The 12066-nt window shown below is 42.8% G+C and overlaps 1 long non-coding RNA gene across 2 annotated transcripts; it reads right to left on the bottom strand.

Annotated features, from left to right (window-relative positions):
* Positions 1-3781: 3781 nt before the first annotated feature.
* On the bottom strand, positions 3782-4433 carry LOC117453316 (uncharacterized). 2 transcript variants are annotated; one of them, XR_004552884.2, is made up of 3 exons: positions 4343-4433; positions 4069-4182; positions 3782-3905 (listed from the first exon to the last, which is right to left on the bottom strand). It is a non-coding gene; the product is annotated as an uncharacterized lncRNA (long non-coding RNA). The 2 variants fall into 2 exon arrangements; XR_004552885.2 differs by having other exon boundaries at positions 4347-4433.
* Between the last annotated feature and the right edge of the window lie 7633 nt (positions 4434-12066).

The raw sequence follows: 12066 nt of genomic DNA, 5'->3' as shown, positions 1-12066 counted from the left end.
GCGTTAACCTACTGTATACGTGCGTGCACACTTACACACTTACACACACACACACACACACACACACACACACACACAGGCACACACACACTCACGCACACACACATTCCGTCATCAGACCGATACATCATTGCACTCACAGACCAAATGAGGCAATCGCTCAAAATTATTTGCATATAAACTAATGAAATATTACTGGGTGAAACTCAGTTGAATGTTAATTACAAAGGTAATGCACTATTTGCTGATTAATGGATCGTCTCTCTTTCGGGCAGGAGATGGTTCCAGCAAGAGGATGATCAGTGTGGGGACAAAAAAAGGTGATTCCAGTGAAAATGGAGAGCGGGGAAGAAAGAGAGGAAAAGGAGGAAAGAGAGGAGAGGAGGGAACACGAGAGGAGAGGATCCATTGTTGGGAAGCAAACAGTTTTGTTAAGTTGAGTGGACATGGTCACACGCCACAAATTCTTGTTTTACTGGAGTGGGTGAAATGAAAATGCATTATTCATTGATGGATCATTAATTATGAATCCACCAAAAGCAGGATGGGAGGCCGAGGTGTGAAGTGTGCAAGTCAAAGCAGTTTTTGCTGAGGATACACATTACATATTTCATCTCGCTGTTTGACCTCAGAGTTTATAACAAGCTTCGTGTGATTCTGAAGAGTTGAGCCGGGCAGAACAAAGAAAATAATAAGTGAAGGACAACGTTCACTTTTTAAGTAGGCTACAGCATTCATTTTTAAAGAGTCAATCCACTGACATTGGAATAACCCTTTTGAAAAAGTATTTTTGTATAACACTAGTGTTGGGGTTTATTTATGTGATTTTTCAGCAACTCACTGTCCTGTTTATGGCTTGGTTAAGATGAAATGCTAGAGCAGTAACCCTCCAACTGGGAGATTTGTTTCTAAGACACACAAACTTGAACTGCTTTACCTTAAGTACACTGTATTGACTTAATTCCCTGGCAATTATCACCCAAACATATATTCTGATTTTCGCACCAAAACTAAGAATCAACTTTAAAGGTCCCATGTCATGGCCATTTCTACTGATCATAATTCCATTGTTGAGGTATACTAAAATAGATTTATACCGTGCAATTTTCCAAACTGACATTGGTTTCTCATACAGCATCTCTGTATAGTATGTGTATTCCCTCTCTCTCCCAAACGGCTTGCTGGAGCTCCTGCCCCCCCCCTCCCTGTGAGCCCAGTGTGCTCTGATTGGTCGCGAAGCTGAGAGGCTCGAAGCAGACATGCTTCCGTGTCGGCGAAACAGGAGAACAAGCGAAACTCATCCTGAGCACACACAAACACTCACAGCCGAAGTAAAAAGAACAAGTGTGGCTTGTATTGTATTGATATTGAGAAAGACAAAGGTTTATAACGCTGTGAGAATGGGTCTGCGGAGAGCATTTCTCCGCAACCCCAATGTAGTAGCCCGAAAAACGTTTACCCATTTAAACAGTTGTGGTAGATACCTTGTTTGTTTTAAACATCATAAATACACAAACAACAATGAATACTTACAGGTTGTGTACCCGAATCTCCCGCTGGTCCAAACAAAGTAGGAACAGCATCGTTCTTCAGTACCCTACGCTGTACATATCCGGCATGAATCGCTGAAAGGTTTGTGAAGCTTTGTTTCATGAAAGGCTGGCAGAGGGTGTGGCCATAGCTCTGGGCGTGGCTACTGGGTATCCCTATGTAGCGATACCCAGAGCCATAGAGAGATAAGAGTTACGACACTCTTTGATGTCGCCGCCAGCCGGTCACGTGGTTTATGTATGCCGGGATAGTTCAAAACGCACTTCCGTGGCAATGCTTCTCTATGGCAAAAACAGCACAAACATGGTCAAAATAGTCATAGATTAAACCAACGCTGTTATTTTTTAAAGATTGCTTTCATATTTACATGATGTGGTTACACTTTGTATGGATTGGCAATATTTACAAGTTTCGTTATTTAACGATATTTTGAGGGGAAAGTGTGGTAGCACAAGCAGGCTATGTTGCTGTCACTGTCAGGTCAGTCACGTCCGTAGTATAGTTGCGCTGCGCTGTCATGTTCTTATATGGGACAGACAGACAGCAGCGATTGCGTTATTGAATGGTAAATATATATATTGAAAAAACACACACACCCAAGTACTTTTTCAGCATTATTGCATACTTTTTATTGACAGTTTTGCATTTGGAGAGGCAGGGTGACAACGGAAAGCTTGGTAGCCTATTACTTATTAAGAACAGTGTATGGAAAAAGTGATGTGTGTTAGAACAAAACAAAGTCAAATGAATGAGAATGAGAACAAAGAGGGTTAGGGTTCAACAGAAAAAGAGTAATTCAGCCAAAAAACACAATTTTGATTAATCTAAAGTGTAAAACAATCTTCAACACAGACCAAATTAGTGCCCTTGGACAACAAAATATATGGTGGGGCAAAGAAACGATAAATTAAATTGAGAGAGTGGGAGACTGAAAATGATTACTATGATAAATATTCAAACTATTTACAAAAATATTTACAGAAGCTCCTGTTGAACCATGGTTCAACAGAGCAACAAAAACAGGTTTGTCAACAATACAAATTAAAATGACGAGGCCACTTTGCCAGGGGGAGGTGATCCAGCGACGAGACAATAAAGCAATTCATATTCAACGGCAGCAAAACCGAAGCCCTGCTGGTTGGCACCAAAACCACCCTCTCCAAAACCTCATCCTCCCCTGCCTCCAACCTCATCATTGATGGCCACTCCATCTCCTTCTCTGGACAAGTTAAGAGCCTTGGTGTCATCCTGGACAGCTCCCTCTCATTTTCACCTCACATAAATAACATCACCCGGACTGCCTTCTTCCACATACGCAACATCTCCAGACTCCGCCCATCCCTTTCTCAATCGAACACTGAAGTCCTGGTCAATGCATTTGTCACGTCCCGCATCGACTACTGTAACGCCATCCTCTCAGGCATACCCACCAAGCTCATCAATAAACTACAAATCATACAGAACTCCGCAGCCCGGATCATCATCGGCACCAAGGCCTCCGAACACATCACCCCCATCCTCATCCAACTCCACTGGCTCCCCGTTCAATCCCGTATCAACTTCAAAAACCTACTGCTCACTTACAAAGCCCTACATAACCTGCCCCCCCCCCCTATCTGGCTGACCTTCTTCAGGAGTACACCCCCTCTCGCTCCCTCCGCTCCTCCTCTGCTGGTCTGCTGACCGTCCCCACCCCACGCCTCGTCACCATGGGTGCTCGGGCTTTTAGCTGCACTGCTCCCAGACTCTGGAACTCCCTCCCCCCGCACATCCGACAGTCAGACACAATCACCTTATTCAAATCCCAATTAAAAACCCACCTGTTCAAATCTGCTTACTCACTGTAGTGCTCCCCATTATATGTTTCATTTGTGTCCACTTGACTGTCTCCTCCATGATTTCCTGTTTGTGTTTTTATCTTGCCTATTAGCTTTTATTTAGTTTTTTTTTTTTTTTTTTTTTTTAAATGTACGGTGTCCTTGGGTGTCATGAAAGGCGCTTAAAAATAAAATGTATTATTATTATTATTATTATTATATTAAGTTCTGTTGAGACACCATAGGATATAAAACCTTCCAAGCGATGACCTCTCCTCTACTTTCACCTGTATTTCCTCAGGTCCTTCAACGTCTGCAGCACAATAAGCACCCACCCACAATTGTTGTTCGCACAAGCATAATTGTGCGAACAACAATTGTGGGTGGGGGCATTTTACAAATATTTACAAAAAAGCAACTATTTACAAAAAAGCAATACAGAACTCTAGTCTAGGGCATCCAGGGGCCTAATCATTTTGAAAAAAACAAGAAGGTTCCTTTGTGAAAGGGACATCCTCTTCATCTGTTTCCTGGGCCCTAAAAAGCAGAGCAAGAATAGGAACAGTGGTGAATAATGGGAGAGAATACAGTTCGGAGCAGACTGAACAGAGGACATAGCAATATTCATGTTAAAATGTTTGCACAATAAATATTATGGCACTTTCGTTTATATTGCATTTTAATAGATCAGTTGTCATACATAGCATTTGGGTGCTCTAATCGATCCGAGAAGGGGTTCCGGATGTATGGCTTCCCTAAGGACGTAGAGCGAAGGAAGAGATGGATGGCAATGGTCAACAGACAAAACCTGTGTCTGAAAGAGGACAACAACAGCAGAAAACATGTCATGTAAGTAATGTTCACGGAGGTGACATGACTTATTAACATTTTAAAGGGCATCATATTTCCAAGTGTAGAGAATTATGACTCTTCAATGACATTTGAAGTGTGCAGGGGAAACTGATCAAACCTACCTACCCACAGGTACACTTTGAAGACGACCAATATATTGGCAACAAATCAGGAGGAAATTTGAGGTTGAGGCCAGATGCTGTTCCAACAGTATTTATACATCGGCGTAAACCGAAAAGGAGAAAATGGAGTATGCCTCCAGCTGTCAGGAATAATGACCACACCTGTCACAAGTTAGACACTTTTATTATTGTTTGTTTGATGGCTCATCTAAACTCTCCTGTCATTTCAGATCCCGCTTTCCTCCAGGCCCTTGTAATCAGCTCATTTCCCTCACCTGGTCTCCTCAGCCCTTCCCCTCACCTGTTACTCATTCCCTCATCACTCCACAGTGTTTATACCACCTCATTATCAGTTGTCCTTTGCCAGATTGTCTTGTCATTTCCGCCAAGCTCTCCAGTGAGTGTTGTGCTCTAGTCCCGAGTTTTGTCCTGCCCAGTTTTCGATTCCTTCCTGCCTGCCTGTCTGACAGATTTACTGGTTTTGACCCTGCCTGTCCTTGACCTGGAATAAACTGAACATTACTATATACTGGTTGTATCTGAGTCGTGCTATTGGGTTCTGATCTGTACCTGTGATCGTGACAGTACAATCTGGCCAAACATGAATCCAGCCGACTCAGCGACAGAACCGCCTTCGCACGATATCGTGTTACAACGCCACGAGCAGCAGCTTACCTTCATGGCTGAAGCGATGCAGGAGATGGCCGCTCGCTACGAACGGACCTTTGTGTCTCTCCGTGATCATCTTCAGACCCGTCCTGCAACGGTCCATGGCCCGGAACAACACACTCTCACTCCCTAAGCGTCCAATAACGACGTTTGGTCAGTGTCCGTGGCGTCCAATTGTGACGCTCCTAGGCTCCTTCAGCGTCATAAAGGGACGCAAATAGCTTTCAACTGATTGCAATGTATTCCCATCTGCATCGGGATTTGACGCTCATGGAAGCACGGCATTCGTTTATGTCGGCTGCCCTTAAAGGTAATGTGAGCGTCCATTCCCAGGAGTAAAGGATGGCAGAAGACACTACACTACCCAGAATCCCCAGCTATCGTTTGGACTACACCATGTGCTCTGTTTGACAAACCCCGTGATAGTCCTCAAGCTCTGTGATTGGAGAGTGTGCTCCGAGGGTTAAGCCGATTCTCGAACAGCACTTGAAATGGGATGGAACCACGGCAGACTGTCCAAAACTGGATTTGAACGGGTCCACCGCGTCCCCCCTCCCCCACCCCGTCCCCAGAACTACACATGCTGGCTATTCTGTTTCGCAACATGTTCTCTATGGCACTGGGAGTTGTAGTTTTAAAAGACGTTTTCGTATTTCCCATAATAAGAAGTTGCCAGTATTAAACTGTGTACATCCCTGGAGGTTTAGGGGACAGGAAACACTCACATTTAAAACATATAATTAATAAATGGGTGAAAATTGCTTGTGCCCATTATGGGCAGTATTAATATATATACCCACATGCCAGCTAAGGTCAGAAGAGCTTTATTTAACTGCTGGTCTTATGTCTGTGACCCCTGTGATAACATTACATTACATTAATTGATAAGCCTGAAACATGCACTTGTCAAGGTTCAGAGGCACATTTTGCAAATATGGCAGTAGCCATCGATCAGCTTAAGATAAGATATACTTTATTGATCCCAAGTTGGAACATTTGCGTTACATCAGCATGTGTAACAGTTAAATATGCAGTTGTGTTTATTTGTAAATCATTTAGTATAATCACACAAATTCTGTGTTTTATATTCAACAATTCTGTGTTCTTTATTTATTGATTGTTCAATACCTGACAAGGCCGCAGATGAAATATCTACATACATCTTATAAGAGTATAATACATTATGTATAATATCAGTTAAAATAAGTGCTTCAACATAGATAACATTGCTGGAGGTATGCACAAATATTGATAGATGTCTTGTAATGCACTATTGAGGAACCTGCAACCCAAGTTTTTCATTCAGTGCAGAACTACACCACAGTTGTGTAGGCCTATGATATGTCAATAAACCTTAGAAAATCATGAAATCTTGAAAGGGATGTGCAAAATAGTCATTACATACAGTCTTTAATTAACTATTAGTAGACAATAACGAGTAATGAATATACCTTTATAGGGATCGTATTAATATCTAATAATAAAAATAATTAAATTCAATAACATGCTTTAACCACCAGGTGTCCCTTTATGTCAGCTGTGCACCTTTATGGTGTAAATACAGCCTATCTACCAATTGGATCAAATATAAAAGTGAGCCGAATTAGTGTTGATATTGCAAGGAGACGTATTGTGTGAAAAGAAATGTAAGCTGTTGTTTAATGGCTGATATATTTATGATCCACGTCACGTTTTCAGTTCCTCATGCTTGTCTTCTCATCAGGGCTCTATAAATACAGAACTACGGCAGATATGTAATATGTAATGCAGCCGAACCGTGTATTACAATGCCGTTATGTGATGACTTTCAAAGAGAAAAGCAAGCACACTCGGAATAAAGTATTATTATTTTTTTTTTTAAATGTTTTCGGTCTGTTTCCGGTATTTGTTAATGACGATGTGCTGTGAGATGTGAGACTGGAATTGCACAGGGGGGAAATAATGTAGGCTATCTTTAGATGCGGATTTTGTTAAACTAATATGTTTAGGCTGTGGACCAACACTATACATTGACGGGAAAGGGGGTAGCAATAAAGATAACACCATTAAACAGTTACACAACATAACAGAAATAATATCGATAGCAGCGTCCCTAGCAACCACCTTGGTAACAATGAAAACGTCGCGATTTCCTGAAGTAATCTTCGTAATAACTAGCAAACTAAAGATCATGTACATCCACTGCACACATAATCTGAAATAACAACTCATATTTCTCGCATCAAATGACATCAAAACGCATTTTAATGGCCAAACTAACTTTAAAATAGGCATTTTCTACCAAGAATAAAACGAATTTCGGCCATGTTTTCTTTTTCTGCAGGGAGAAATTTGAAGATCATGTGACATAGACGCTGGGGATTCTGGGTAGTGTAGTGTCTTCTGCCATCCTTTACTCAGAAAAAATATTTGTTTCTCCGAATCGAAGGGGAGAAATACAAAAGCATTGCACACAATTTAAACCAATCAATGTTGTGTAATTAACAAGGATAATCTGGTGTTTTTTAGTCGATGAGTAGTGCAGATATCACTGTAAAATCAATCGACAGTAAGAGGAATACTTACTTCCGGGTGTACAATTCTCCGTTATCCAATGGGAATGGATGCTCACATTGCCTTTAAGGGCAGCCGGCATAAACGAATGCGGTGCTTCCATGAGCGTCAAATCCCGACGCAGATGGGAATACATTGCAATCAGTTGAAAGCTATTTGCGTCCCTTTATGACGCTGAAGGAGCCTAGGAGCGTCACAATTGGACGCCACGGACACTGACCAAACGTCGCTATTGGACGCTTAGGGAGTGAGAGTGTGTTGCCCGGAACTAACTCCAGCTTCCTCTGTTGGAATCCAGAGTCCTCCGGTATCGGATGCACGCCTGCCTCCTCCGGAACGCTACTCTGGAGCTCCAGGTTCGTGCAGACCATTCCTGGTCCAATGTTCCCTCGCCTTCGAGCTTCAGCCTTCTGCCTTCCCAACAGAAAGATCCCGGGTGGCGTATATTGTCTCTCTTCTCACGGGCAAAGCTAAAGACTGGGGTACCGCCGAATGGGAAAGACAATCCTCTGCCTGCTCGTCTGTAAGCGTATTCTCCGATGAACTGCGTAAAGTCTTTGATCACGCTACACCCGGAAGAGAGGTAGCTCGGGGACTGTTTAACCTGGTGCAAGGAGGGAGATCTGTGTCCGATTACTCCTTCGAGTTTCGTACCATAGCCGCCGAGAGTAACTGGAATGCTTCTTCACTTCTCGATGCCTTCTACAACGGTCTGTCGGATCGCCTTAAAGACGAGCTGGCAGCTAGGGACCTTCCTGCTGATTTAGATGAGCTGGTGGCTCTCTCCATCCGCATTGACTGCCGTCTGCGGGAGCGGAGGAGAGAGGGTTTTCTCCGTCGCCAATCAGGCTCCGCCTCTCACGTCAGCGCATGCTACTGAACAGGTGAGAGGAGGATTTTCTAACTCGTCTGAACCAATGCAGCTGGGGCGGACCCGGCTCTCCGAGGCAGAACGACAGCGCCGCCTGCGGGACAACTGCTGTCTTTACTGCGGCCAGCAGGGTCATCTTGCCTTCTCTTGTCCTGTAAAAGACAGGGCTCACCAGTCATCCAGAGGGCGCTGGTGAGCCGTATGATGAATTTAGAAATGCCCTCTCGACCCCTAACCCATGCTCAGCTGAGCTGCTTGGGGAAAATGCACACTGTGGCAGTTCTTATTGACTCTGGTGCTGATGCCAGTCTTTTGGACATAACACTGGCCTTTCAAATGGGACTTGGTCGGGAGGCTTTGGAGAAGCCCATCAATGCTACAGCTCTAGATGGTCGTCTTCTCTGCAGAGTAACACACCGTTCAACTCCAATTCAAATGAGCATGTCAGGTAATCACAGCGAAACACTCTCTTTTCACCTTATCCATGCACCACATCAGCCTGTCATTTTGGGGTTTCCTTGGTTAAGGAGGCATAATCCTCATATAGATTGGGCTTCAGGGTAGGGCTGCACGATTCTTGCTCAAATGTGAATCACGATTTTCCTCCATAAGAATTGAGATCACGATTCTCACACGATTCTCATCGTTTCAATGAAAATATTTATTGCACTACAGTACAATACATTTAAACAGACAACATTTCAACATGAATTCCACCAGCCTGGCTGTGTGGTCATTACAGATTATAATCTAATCTCATTTGTCACTCTTGTAACACAAACATAACTTCACAAAAGGATTAACTTAAATACTGCAGTCAGTACTGAATATAAAAACGGAACAGAACATAAAGTTACAGCTTCAGAATAGCTGCCTAGCTACTAGCACAGTCCATCTACTGCACTAAGATTATTGGCTAAGAACACCAACATGTCGACATTCTGAGGTTTCAGGGAGGAACGCTGGCAAGTTACAATGTTCCCCCCTGTACTGAAAGCCCTTTCTGAAGGGCTACTGGTCGCAGTAATACATAAGTATTTCCTGGCCAGCATGGACAATCTTGGGTATTGTCCCTTGTTGTTATTCCACCACTTTAAGGGGTCATCTTCGCTGTCGATATTTCATGAGAGTAGATATGCGCCTAGTTCCATGTCGACAACTTGCTCGACTTCAGGTGCAGCTGCCTCGTTCCCCTTTGCTACTTTAAAAAAGCTGCCTAAGGTCTTTCTCTTCTTCCCACCAGGGGGGGGCATGGCACTGGAGGAAGCTGTGGTGGGAGTGAGGCTGAGACTCTCCTTGAAAAGGGAAAATAGAATTTAATAAAAAGGTTAACCTTAATATTCTACACTTGATAACTTAAGTAATATCTCAGCAGTTAAATACTAAGGTTGATAAACTAAATAAATGTTCCCAATTAATATAAACAGTTACCATAGTAACAATGCTAGTCATCTCATCCTTCAGTCTGGTCTTGACAGTGGTTTTGTTGTCCTCGCTGACATAGTCCAGTTTGAACCTTGGATCCAGACTTGTAGCTACAGTATGTCGAGCAGCGCCTGTGTCTTTGGATCACTGTACTTCTCCTGAAGGTACTGCAGGATGGTTGTTTTAATCGAGCGAGCGAGTGCAGGGTTGTCTTCCTTCACTGCCATCAGTGATTCGAAGAGGTGGAGGACTGGCTTCACAGAGGAGACAGACACATATTGCTCCCCTGAGAGCGCATCTGTGAATTCTGCCAGTGGTGTTAGTGTCTTGTCAATCACCTCAAGAACCTGTATGTCTTGCCATGTCAGAATGTTACCTCTAGCGAACTTGTTCCGGTCAGTGTTCCGGGCAAGAACTCGTGTAATGGCCTCTTGTTGTTCAAGGACCCTGTTGACCATAGCTAGACGGGATCCCCATCTTGTTTGGCACTCCGTTTTGAGCTTGTGGTCAGGTAGATTGAGGTCCTTTTGTGCTTGTGCAAGCTCTCTCTTCCGCTTCCAGCTGTGGCTGAAGCAGCTCACTATCTTTTTGCAGACCCCCATAGCACGGCTGATTCGTTCATCTTTCATTGAATTCTCTAGAGAGAGAGAGAGAGAAACCATGTTCAACTTTGCTGTAAAAACATGACAAAAAAATAATGGTTTAAAATGGTAAAAAAATATATATACATATAACAGTAATTCATTAAGGCATAGCTAAAATGTAATGCACAGTAAAATCCTCACTATAGGGCATAGCAGTGGCAGCCATGTTCTGGTTTTCCATCATTCCAGACCCCATTAATTTTTCCCATAGAGATTTTGTAAAATATTTATATCAATTAATGTAAGCCTAGAATCAAGCCATCCAGGATACTGGTGAATCATGACACATTTGATTCTATGAAAAATGAATGAATATTTAATTATATGATATTCTACATTTAATAAATACCCGTTGTTTTGCGGTTTTAACTTCTTTTTTTCCACAAAATAAAACGTGTTATGGTCATGAATCACCAGTATCCTGGATGGCTTGATTCTAGGCTTAAAATAATTTATATAAATATTTTTGGAAATCTCTAAGGGAAAAATGTATGGGGTCTGGAAAGATGGAATAAAAAAAATGGCCTATTCATTTAAGCCTGAGTATAAATATATACCCAAATGGCGGGGGGTACTATAATATTTAGACTATACATTACAATTTAAAATGGTGGTAATTAGTTTAAATACATAAACATGTTCAGTACAATATTGACAGTTAATTGAACTCTACACTCTCAGACTTAAATGAACAGAGGACTTTACTGTGGGATGGATTGTACTCAGCTCACCTATAGCCAGATGTAGCCTGTGGCCAAAACACTGGAGCCTTGTCCAGTTGTTTATGTCGGATGCTTTTATGATGTTTGATCCACTATCTGTAGTGATGCACACCATCCTTTTCGGATCCAAGCTCCAGGACTGGAGACTTTCCATTAGTCCCACTGCAATTTCGTCGCCCGTGTGGTCCACGGGGAAGAAAGTACAAAAGTGCAAATAATGCAGTACGTGAAAAGTAGTTGCGGGAAGGCACTGAGTACCGCTTATCCAGCGTCTTCATCAAGTTCTTGAACCCTTCATTTTGAACTTTATTTATTGATGCCATATCCTTAGCCAAGTAAAAGGTGATGGCTTTCGTTATCTCTTTGTGCCTTTGTGAGCTGTGTGAATATGGTGTTCCGTTGAATAACGTTTGGCTTATGGATGTTTGCGTCGTTGTCTGCGGGTTTGATATTTGTTTCGGGTTGTCCTTCTTTGCTAAAGCATACTGTATTTTATGGTGACGTTGCAGGTGATTTAATAGGTTTGTGGTGTTACCTGACGTCGTTGCGACGATGCGAGAACAATGCTTACAGTGGACGACTTTTTGTAAGTCATCATCAGGATCAAATCCAAAAAAGTTCCACACACTGGATGAATGTGGTCCTTTTTTCGGCACAAGCACAACTTTCCTCTCGCCAGAGTCGCCACCGGGATTTTCATCGGTGTCATTGTCCTCGACCTCCTCGTCACTCATTTCTGTGTCACTCATTTCTGTTTTTCTTGTAATCAGTGCTAATGCTAACGCTTCTGTAAACATACTGCCGGCTCCTGCCCTCACGTGTTGCAGTCAGTGAGTGTTG

Source organism: Pseudochaenichthys georgianus, chromosome 10 (assembly GCF_902827115.2).
Source record: "Pseudochaenichthys georgianus chromosome 10, fPseGeo1.2, whole genome shotgun sequence".
Taxonomy (NCBI): Eukaryota; Metazoa; Chordata; class Actinopteri; order Perciformes; family Channichthyidae; genus Pseudochaenichthys; species Pseudochaenichthys georgianus.
This window is presented reverse-complemented; position numbering and strand designations above follow the sequence as displayed.